Below are 11,209 nucleotides of genomic sequence, written 5' to 3' on the forward strand. Positions count from 1 at the left end.
GTGGTTATTTGTACAGTACCCACTGCCACCTCTTCTGCCTTGCCTGTCCTTACTAAAAATGTTAATCCTCGAATTTTATATTTGTCCCTGTCAGTTCCCTGTTAATGCAATTTCTTGGTCTTTCTACCCTATGCGTCTAGCTGTTAATGGATGAGTTTTTTGTTCTAGACATTTTTTAAGTGTTGTTCAGGGCCTTTCCCATCCCACCAGAACAGGTTAGCTCCACGCCCCTGGTATTTTAGTTTAAATACTCCTCGTCTACTCTGTAAACAAGCTGTTAATCGTTAACGAACAAGTAAAGGTTTATTCCACGGGAACATGTTTTTATGTGTTTATGTGTGTTTATTCCATGGCAAGGTTTATGCCATGCTGAAAAGAGAAGAAAAGAAACACAACGTTTCGGCTGCGGAGTCTTCTTCGACTTGTTAGTAATGTTAGTTAATTGTTACCGCTTTGGCAACACTGGCAATAAAGCTATTTGAATTGAATTGGAATATTTCACCGGAAGGTGGCACCATTGTTAGGAGAAACTGTCGTTCGTCCTTTTTTGATCAAAGTGAAAAATCCTCAGATACTTACTACCACAGTGAGGAAAACCGTGCGCTGAGGTGTTTTGTCTTCGTGCGAAAAAAGCTGAATTTAAAATACGCAGACATCCCAACTTTTAAAAATTGAATTCGGGGAGGAGAGGGGGGGTCGTCCCTTCCGTGAAAACTTGCGAAGTGGGGGGGAGGGGGTCCCTCTTGGGGGAAAAATCACAGCTATATTATTAAATAATTATCTGATAGATACTATAATATATATGCAACACACTATAAATACTATAGCTCACAAGTCCAGTTGAATAATCTCACTTTCTTTGCAGTTTCGTTGTACAGAGACGCGTCTTATTCAGCAGATTTGAGAAAAACGTGGGAGCGGGGAGGCGATTTTCGGCAGATTATGGATCACCTGCGCGAGTCTGGGAGGAAACGATAATTTCCGGGATCTGAATATGCAAAACCTTCCTTCCACCTATCATGACTGATATGAAGACTATGAACACTTTCTTCGTAATTACTAATGACCTTCCTTATTTTTGCTTAGAATGCGGTAAGATTACATAGATCACATACGGTTGAATGAGCATGTTTTAAAGGAAGTGATGTCATTGAACAGCTTTATAGCGCTCGCAGGGAGAAAGGACCATAGTTAACTGCAAGCTGAGACACACGTGGAAAACCGAACTGTTTAAAGGTGGTCAAATGGAGTCAATAACGTTGATCTTAATCTCCAAAGGTAGAAAATTCTGTATCTATATATCGGAACCAGGCTACATAATTTACTGAAGCTCTTCCAGTGAAATACCTTGTTCAGTGGCTCAACAGCAGTGTCCCCACTAGGAAAATGCAACCCACAACCTTTCAACCTCTCATCTACAAGTCTAGTCCTCTAATCTCTTCTTCACACATTCTCCTGGATTCGCCAGGTGGCAGCTAGAGGAATTACTTCACAGACAACAGACTAGAAACTCCTTGTGTTCCTATGCAATTGCCTAATGAACAGAGCAACTTCCCAATCAACCAAACAAGTAACAAACCACACAACCTGTCACCAGATACAGCCGTGCGCCCATTTTCTAACAGATCCTTCCAATGTACAGTTGTGGGGGACCTGGAGCCTATCTTGGCAAGCACCAGGCACATGGTAGGTTACACCCTGGATGGGACGGCAGTGCCAGTCCATCAGAGGGATAACACTGACACAGACACAGACACGCTCACACCACTCCATGTGGTTCAGCAGGGATTTGTCCCAGAGATTAAAAATCAATTAAAAATAGCAATATTTCACTCATACCTAAAGTATTAGTTTTCAACTATGGCACTCTTCCTAGATTATTTCTAACAACAATTAGCATCTGAACAGTAAGAAAAAAGAGACATAAGGCAGATTAAGTCCTATCTGCCTTAATTCACAACCATCAGAAAACATGGAAATACTCCTCCTTTTCATGACTGGAAGAAGACCATTCTGGATATCCGAAGCATAAGGAAGAACATGCTTGGTAAAAACAGGAACTGATATCTTACCAGTAACAACTGGAATGCAAGGCCCTGTTGCAAGGCGTGACTTTGGATAAAAATATGAATGCTGAAGGAGGTTTCTGTTAACGAAGTCTCAGCTACCAATACGTTTTTTAGGACAGAGACACTGAGCAGATTCCATCTCATGCAACCAAAATTCATTCACAACACAGGAGCAAGCACAGAAGGCTTTGAGCACCAAGGGGCGCATTAAGATGAAGTGACCTCACTCAGTGGTTTCCTCACTTCTGAAACCATTGGGGAGGTTGCTGGGCTATTATCCTGGTTAAACTGCAGAGTACAGACACTTCAGCAGAGAGACAACAGATTTTTTTTTCAGAAGCTATTGTCTATTAATGTATTGGAGAACCTTAAAATTAGGCACCTGGGGTTCATTGTCAAACACTTTCATAAAGCTAATTAACTGTATTTTCCCTGTAAGTGTGATTAAGTAACATGGAATGCTAAACTCATTGGTGATTTGATGTTCAGATAGCATTAGATAGATGGCAATATTTAAAGCTCACCTGAAGTTTGTCTCATCAATCTTTAAGTAGGATTTTGAAGTGAAGGAGACTATTTAAATATTACACGAGACAGGACCACCGAGGAATAACACCCTTATCATCCAGAGGCGTCTCATTTGGGTTATTCCACTCCTGAAACAACAGCTCCAGACTGTCCATGCAAGCACTCAATCGTTGCTGAAACAGAAGCAGCATGTGTTTTAATCCAAGCCCGTCTATAAACAAGAATCAATTTGTTACAGGATGTTTAAATGCACATTCAAAACAGCTTGGAAGACTTTTTCTCTTCTTGATTCCTTGTAAAACCCAGAGATGCAGTGCATTATGGTACAACAAAGAGAATGTCTTTTGTCAAAGGTGATGACAAAATCAATGCGGTGAATTGAAACATGATCTAGAGTACACCAGTGAATTCTACACGAAAGTGAGTTTGAAACAGGAAATTGGATTCACTCCTCTGTAAGTGCAGCAACCTACCCAGCCATGTGGTTGCAGCAGCTGGATGACATTTGTGGATCAATTAACTACTTACTACTATTTAAGTGGACCAAAAAGCCTCCTCTCATTCTTATATTCTTACACGAAGGGTTCGAATTTTAAACTGTTTTTACGTTGGATCATTTTTCTTCTATAGTAAAATAATACTGCAGGAGCCTACCGCCTTGTTACTACAGAGAAACATAGTTTCATTCATCAGTATCAAGCTCTAGGCTATTTAATTAAGCCAATTACTGGATTCATTTCTGAGCTTTAATGTCGTAAATGCCCGTTTCAGCAATGGTTTGTATTAATTTGTTTGATTTCCTACCCAGATCTATGTAGTGCAGCTCTAGATCAATCTATTTAATGCATAGCACGGCTCTAGACTACCAAAATGCCTGTTTGCTTTTCTCTGGTATTAGAATTAAGTCATGGCTGTTTTATAGGAGTACTTCTTATCATCAAACCATATCAGGGCACTTAACTTCCTACCTGAAAAACAGCGATAATTATGCAGCAGCACAACTACTGCTTAAGATAAATCTGATTATACTCCAGATCCAGAATAATGCCCACATCTCTCTTATCTCTCTTATCCTTAATTATTAAATTAGATAAATTGTGTCAGGGAAGTACAAAAGAACCTTATTTCAAAAACAGCACCCCCCTTTCTCTGTTTCGTTCAGCCGTTTGTACAAAGATTCAAAGTTTCAAAAACCCTCTGCAATCTTAGATTCTTGGAATACTTAGAAATGATTAATAGGACAGTCATTTGCATTATTTGTGGATCTATGACAACACGCAGGCAACATTCGAAACATGATATGAAAACTTCCACTAAATCAACCCTGATTTATTTCAGACACTCATTCCTAAGCACTTATATTGATCTACGTACAGCTGGATAAAGGACGATTGTACAAAGTCCTGAATATTAAGTGCAGGCCAACTAATATGCTTTATGAGCAAAGCACCACGTTGCTTTGCCAGAGAACTGGGGTGCCCAATGATCAAGACAATTTGTGTCAATTACTTCTCGACAGTCCTATTCATCACTTTAACAGTCTAGTCATAATGCTGGATTTGAAATGGCTTTTGACTCTTTGGAGGAATCACGTTTGCATTCAAATGTTCCTATAATGCAATTCTTCCTTCAGTCCTGTCTGCCTGACAAATTGTAGAATTAAGGTAAATGATTCCTTCACTGTCACAAAAATAATCTAAAAATAGCCAACGAAATCGCCAGATTGTCCCTCTAAACTCATTTTATCGTGAGGAATCTACGAGTTGTGTGAGGCTGGAACTTGATTTTGGGATGGATGACAATCAAGGAAAAATACAGTTTGTTTCTCCTGGCACTAGGGATCACCCCGGAAGGGAAAGGAATCTGCTCTTTATGTTTAATAGTGTGCGGAATGTCCCATCTGTACTCGTCCTAATATTTAATATTATATTTTTTTCAATTCTGAACCCAGTGTATTTGTGAACGTTGAATTTTGAGGTCTGTAATTCAGTTTTATGTGAGACAAAAGCCTGTGTCTATGCCTGAATTTAAAAAAACACCCTTAGCAGAACATGTAGAAGGTTTTGAAGAGCCTTACTGTAGATACCTTTGCTAGATCTCACTTGTGCCTTTCCACTGTTGCATTGAGTACACCCTGTGTTCAGTTTTAATGAAGAATTTAACACCACTTAATGTACAAACTAATCAGATATAATTTTCTACAGAGACATATTAAACAAGTTTTAATAAGTGTAGCAGTTTCTGTTGCAGTTTCTAACACTGCAAGTAAATCTTACAGCAATGAATCAGACTGACTCATTGAAAAAAAAGCACACAAATCTTCTTCTGATTTGCTTAAAGTGCAAAATGTTTCCTAAAAGAAGAGACTTTACATGAAACAAACATTTGAAAGAAATGTTCTGTTTTTCATCCGTTTTAGTAAAATCAGTCCTCCTGATCAGCTGTGTGTGAAGGGTTATTTTTTCACACTGTGTTGTGTTTTAGTAGTCCAGTCTTGTTCTGGATAGGACATTCAGAGGGGAGCTCTTCACAGGTAATTATGGTACTATGCATGTTTAAATAATTCGTCTCCAGAAGCACAGCAAAACTGCGCATGACCAGAACTTGATAACCAGATGTGAATCACATCTGATGTGAACTGGGGTACATCTGCAATCCTGTTTTATTTATTTTGATTTTAGACATATGAAGATGATGAGAAAGCTTGAATTGCAAAGATTTTGATAAAGGGCAGGCTCTTGGCTATCAGTCCAATGTTGTCCTCCACAGACAGTGAAATGTAATTCGTTTTCCCTATAATGGCATATATTTTAGACATGGCTCTTGAACATATAGGCTTCCACTTCAGTAGCATAACCAATGGATACGCTCAGCTGAACACACAAGTCTCGTCTTTGTATGTATTGACAAAGCTCATCAAGGGAGGCCAAAACACCAAGTAAAGACAGAGTAATATTTTTGCCGTGGGGAAGATACTGTATGTCTTAGGACATGGGAATATGGAAAGTCTTCATGTTTATTTATTGCAGCTGCTGTAGAGGCAGGTTAAAAAGTCAAATCAACCTCAGTGCCTAATTTGGAAAAGTGGCTTGCATCCAGGGTGGCGTTGTGACACAGTGGTTAACATTGCTGGCAAACACAACTCGATTTTTAAGAACTTTATGTTCTTGTCACAAATAAACACAGAATAAGCACAGAATTTCTTACAGTGTTACATATATACCTAATACGCGTATACATTATAGGCACATGAGAAGAAAGAAATTCAAAACCAGTCCAAAAATGCATTTTGCTCTGACTAATAAGATCGTTGTCACGATCATAAGCCCGTACTCTTAAGAAAGCTCCGACTCTTCCTTGTTTGTCTTGATTTTTGCACCTGCCTCCGGTTCCAGTCCTTCCCTATAAAAGGGATGCTCCCCCCATTTCAGGCTCAGCTTTGGAAGATGGACGTCTGGAAGCCTGCCTACCAGAGAGTCCAGGAGGGCTTCGCAACGGCATCCTGACCATCTGAGTCCGAGTCTGGGAGTGCCTGGCCTCGTTACCCCCTCTTATTCCCCGACCCTTCGCCGGGTCCCGCTCCGGCTTTTAACTCTGTCTTGTCTCTGTCATGGATGGACCATCCGGCTCTGGACCTTTGCATTCCCATGGATTTTATTACGGACTCCCTTTGGACTTGTTTGCCTTGGACCACGCCCCCCCCCCCGAGCACCCGTGCACCGTCGACACGCCCCCTGTTCTTCCAGCCCCGATCCCAGTCTTTATTCCCCGTGTTTGTCTCACTCCCCACCAGATTCTGCCGTCTGCATAGGGTCCTGAAAAACGCTTCGTGACAATCGTCCATCAATTTAAATCACTAAAAATGTTCTGACACACATTAATATTATTGTATGGTGTTGATGATGGGCAGGGCAGTGGCACAGTGGTTAGTGTTGCTTCCTTGCAGCGCTGGGTTCAATTCTGGAGCTGGTGGGCTATCGGGTGGAGCTTGTATGTTTGTAACGAACAGTTCTTTCCGGACCCTATGCGGACGACACAATCCGAAGGAGTGGGAAACACTAGGAAAAGGTCATGCAGGAATATGGGGCTGAAAACAGGAAGGGCGTGTCCAAAGTGCCAAGTGCACGGGGAAGGTGTGGCAGAGGTAAACAATCCAGAAGTAATCCATAGAGGGAATCCAAAAACACAAGAATAAGTCCATAGCCAGGTGATCCATCCAAACAAGGAATTAAAACCATGAACCGGGTCGGAACCGGCGGACACGGAACGGGAACAGAGATTAAAACCTTAACGGGACCGGACGCTTCCAGGTCCCGGACTCGCACAGTGCGGAAACCATATGCAGAGCCAGGATGAACGTCAGCGCCCGGCTTTTAAGGTGGACTGGGAAAAGGGGTCAGGTGCACAGAATTAAGTCTGAAGTGAAAGGGCTGGAGCACCCTTAAGGAGGGGGGACTATAATATAACTATAATGTTGTTCTGGTGGGTTTCTGCTGGGTGCTCCTGTTTCCTCCCATGGTCCAAAGACCCTTGATCTGAGCCAAAAGACTGAGAAGCAGACTGGTAGGTTAATTAGCTACTGGGAAAGCTAGCTCTGCTGTGAGTGTGTGTGGGGGGGTTTGAGTCTCCCCTGCAGTGGACTGGCATCTCTTCCAGGGTGCATCCTGGGTAGAGCACCCTGGCTCAGAGCCCAGGCTCTGGCTCAGTTAGAAAAGGAATGGATGGGCTTGGATCCGTTACTTTAAATGATTCTTTGCACATTTGACTTTTTCAAAGATGTGGAGACCGGACTGTGGGTTATTGATGCACTGCTATTGTAAATGCTCACACTGCATTTGCTGCATTTTATCAACAGCTGTAGTGTTAATTTGAGTGCTAAAGCGTGGCCTTAGAATGACATCTTCTCTCTCTCTTTTAGTGCAAGGTTATTCAACTTTACTAGCCAACAGATTCTAGGAGTGAGTTCAAAAAGCCAGCCTTCACATGTTAATTACTCTTTATAAGACTGGATTCAATACTGTAACGCAACGGGGGCTCGGGCGGGCGCCCTTGCCGCATCTGGTCGGCCCCGCACCATCCGGGGCTCGAACCCGGGACTTCTGCATCTCTCTGCAGTGACCCAGCCCCGTGAGCTAAAGAGAGTAGCTGTGGTCCTGCTATCACAGGGAAGGGCGGTGACGTCACCCGCTCTGGTACGCCGGCTCTTACACAGTGCCTGTCGGCCATAAGCGTTACAATACATTTAGTGATGGTAGGGTACCTGCCACTAAACAGGCCTTTCCACAGCTTACATGAGCTTTTTGATTCCCCTGTATGCTTAAGAGATTTCATGGAGAGCCATTTTGGTATGTAAATGTGGATGACTGGATAACTGTAACAGCCAGTCCCAGTTAAGACATCAATCATTCACTCAAGAAAGCAATATTGTGAATGAGAAGGTTAATCTCTCAGATATATCTGTCAGATATGCAAGTCCTAAAATTTAAAATACTGTATATTGAAAACAAAACAAACCCAGATCTATGGAACATGTTCTTTTAGAATTTGAAATTTTGTAGTTGAAGGAGTGTCTGCTCTACAATGCACTACACTTTGAGACTTAAAGAGGGCATGTCAGTTTTACCTTTAGAGTTACATTAATATATACTGAGGCTGACCTTAAAACCATCATAAGTCCTTTCTAGAGGAGGAAACTGTCACATACAATTACAATCTGTGCCTAATGTTGTCCTTTCTTGTCTCTGTGTACATGTACATTAGCTTTAGGTTTCTGTTAAAAAACCTTCCCTCTGTAAAATATACATAGGTATGTGTTACTGTAAATATCACAGAAAAAAATAGTGTGTTTTCTTGTCTTGTAAACTCGAATAAAATGCATTTTAGAGATTTCAAGAGTCTATACACATTAACAACTACCATAAATATCTGGAAAACGACAACAAAAAGGTTATTTTGCATAACTGAGGCCCAACTGTAAGGATGAGGCTGACTGAACCCCCCTCACTTGTGCAAGGAATGAGCCAGGGAGCTGCTTCAAGGGTGTAGGTAGAGAAGCACGAGAGGAGTGAGATATATATATATACAGTATACACATATATGTGTAGGAGAGTGAAAGTGGGTAAGATTAGTATCTATCGTTCCTCACAAACCACTTATAACCTCTACCTGGATATACAGTAGGTTCAAAAATTGGATTTTTTTTGCCTCTTCTTTCTGCATTCTAAAATTAGCAGTAAAGCCTGTTCACGGTGTAATCCTCTTGGAAAATAGGTCAACCTCCTGTGCTGCTCTAGTTCACCTAGATATGTGTCATTACTAGATTGGCTTGTGCTTTTAAGTAAATTGACCCAACGTAACATCCAGCGAACTTCAAAGGCACATTCTATCTTTTCTTTTGAATTAGTTTCTGTTTTCTAACCCTAAACCCTAAAGCAAGCTTTATATAATACACTTTTTTAACAACCATATTGCTTTTTTCTAGAAACGAACGTAGCATATGGTATCTGTACTTCATCTCTCAGGGACACACTGAAAGCATACCTCCACAGTGGGCTTATGCATGACCCACAACAATGAACTGTGCCTTGAAGAACTCTGAACACCATGACTCTTTTTTATAGATAGATTGTTTCTCTGATAAGTGACTTTCTTCAGTCATACATATTACCAGCTTCTCACACATCAGTAAGAAATTGGTTTTCAGTCACACACCTGAGGTGCCGTAATGAGATCTTTATAATAGATGGCTCTCTGGAAAGACAGACACACAAAAGCAGCCATACAATAAAAATAGGTGCTCCTTATTTTATAGTATGGGATTATGCACCAAATACAATCTCCTCTTTCCTAGACATCTTCCTTATAAATTACAGGGCAACTATGCTGCTTTCTGTCTTCCAAATATATATATACAGTGTATCTCAAGAACAAAAAAACTCTAAACTTGAATTTTTCTCTCCAAAACACTTGTCAAAGTTAAAATAATCCAAACACAGCACAAGGTCCCAGGTTCCACATTTACCTTAGTCCCTTTAAGAGAAGTTTGTAGAGGCCCTGCTTTTCTGCTGGACAGCAAATACAGACTGGCCAATCGTCTTCTTCCAACAAATCAGGGGACTAGAGGGCAGCAGGTCATTCCCCACAGTTGTCTGGGGAGAGACGTTCCGGGAAGTGCTGCCATATTGTCTGACCTGGCTGTCCTTTCACGCCACTCTTGACACGGGGCAGCTCCCCTTGAAATCTCTCAAGATGTATGAACAAGGTGACAAAGCAGGCAAATGTCTAAACTTTCAGGTCTGGTAGTCCCTCATGCACAGTCTTCCAAATCCAAACTCCATACGGTATAATATCTACAGTTCAGGAACTGATATATATTCAGTTTAAGGTTGATTTTTCCCACACTGTACAAATCATGTGGTCACGTCTCATGGAACATGAAGACTCCGTCCACAGATTTTCAGTCCAGGTTTTGTTGGAAGAGCCTTCTCCCTCGAGGAAAGCACCAATGCAGTTTCTTCCTTGTAGCGTGGTGAAGCCTGTCACCCCCACAGATTTCCCTCAGAGCTGTCCAAAAACATTGACAGAACAATGCTTTCAATTGCTGGGAGCTGTTTTGTTTAGAATCTCTGTCTCTCCCTTTATCATCAAAAGAAAGATCCCTGGGTTGCTTTTCAAATAAGTGGATTTCGCTTTTAAGCATGGATGTAGCAACACTAGTTGAAACTTGTCTAGGACCTTCCTTCCCAAATATTCTTTGACCAAAGGGGGTTCCTTTAAGACAGACAACTCTTTTTTAATTAGGGATTAATTTTGTATAATTAAGCTTTTCAACATTGTGCATCAAACCTCTGTAGATGATCTGTCTTTGGCATGCCCTGCAGAGAGCTGGCGTTGGTCCTGTTAAAGCTGTTTCTTCTGCCATTACCAGTAATCTAATAAAACTTGCCTCTCCTTCTCCACCATGACACAAGAGCTTGTGAAGGCCTTGTCATCATGCAGAACAGGAACTGGCTGATTCATGTAGTGAGTTACAGGGGGCAAAAGTTTCCCCTTCATGCAGACAGCCTTGTTCTTTATATAACAGATCCAGAACGCTCTGTGCCTCATGTGATGTCTGTTTCTGACCAGTTTTATTGGAATATCTGGTTACATGATGTAACTGCTGAAGAGTGAATAATTCCCCATTATTACAGCGGTTTTGAAATCTTCCCTCAGACTCGCGCTTTCAGAGTGGTGAATGCTCTCTAACACCCTGGGGTGCAGATCTCCGACAGTGTTGATAACGTGATGAAATACAGCTTTCTGCCCCTGCTGGAAAAAACAAACATGGTGCACACTGGTCAGATTTACACTTGTCACCTACTTGAAGGATGAACATTATCAAAACTGAACCTGTCTCAGTGCGGCCCTGTTGATACTTAAAATACATTGAACTCTTTAGACAAAACTTCCATGGTGTGTAGAGCAATCAAATACTAAATCAAAATAATAAATTACATTAATAAAAAAATGTTACCACTAGATTACCGGAAAGCACAGATTTGTAACATTTTTGTTCTGGTCACACTCGAACCTCAGAGTGATCAACCAGTGTGGTTACACACGCAAGTGTC

The sequence above is a fragment of the Lepisosteus oculatus genome, chromosome 15 (genome assembly GCF_040954835.1).
Source record: "Lepisosteus oculatus isolate fLepOcu1 chromosome 15, fLepOcu1.hap2, whole genome shotgun sequence".
In the NCBI taxonomy this organism is placed as follows: domain Eukaryota; kingdom Metazoa; phylum Chordata; class Actinopteri; order Semionotiformes; family Lepisosteidae; genus Lepisosteus; species Lepisosteus oculatus.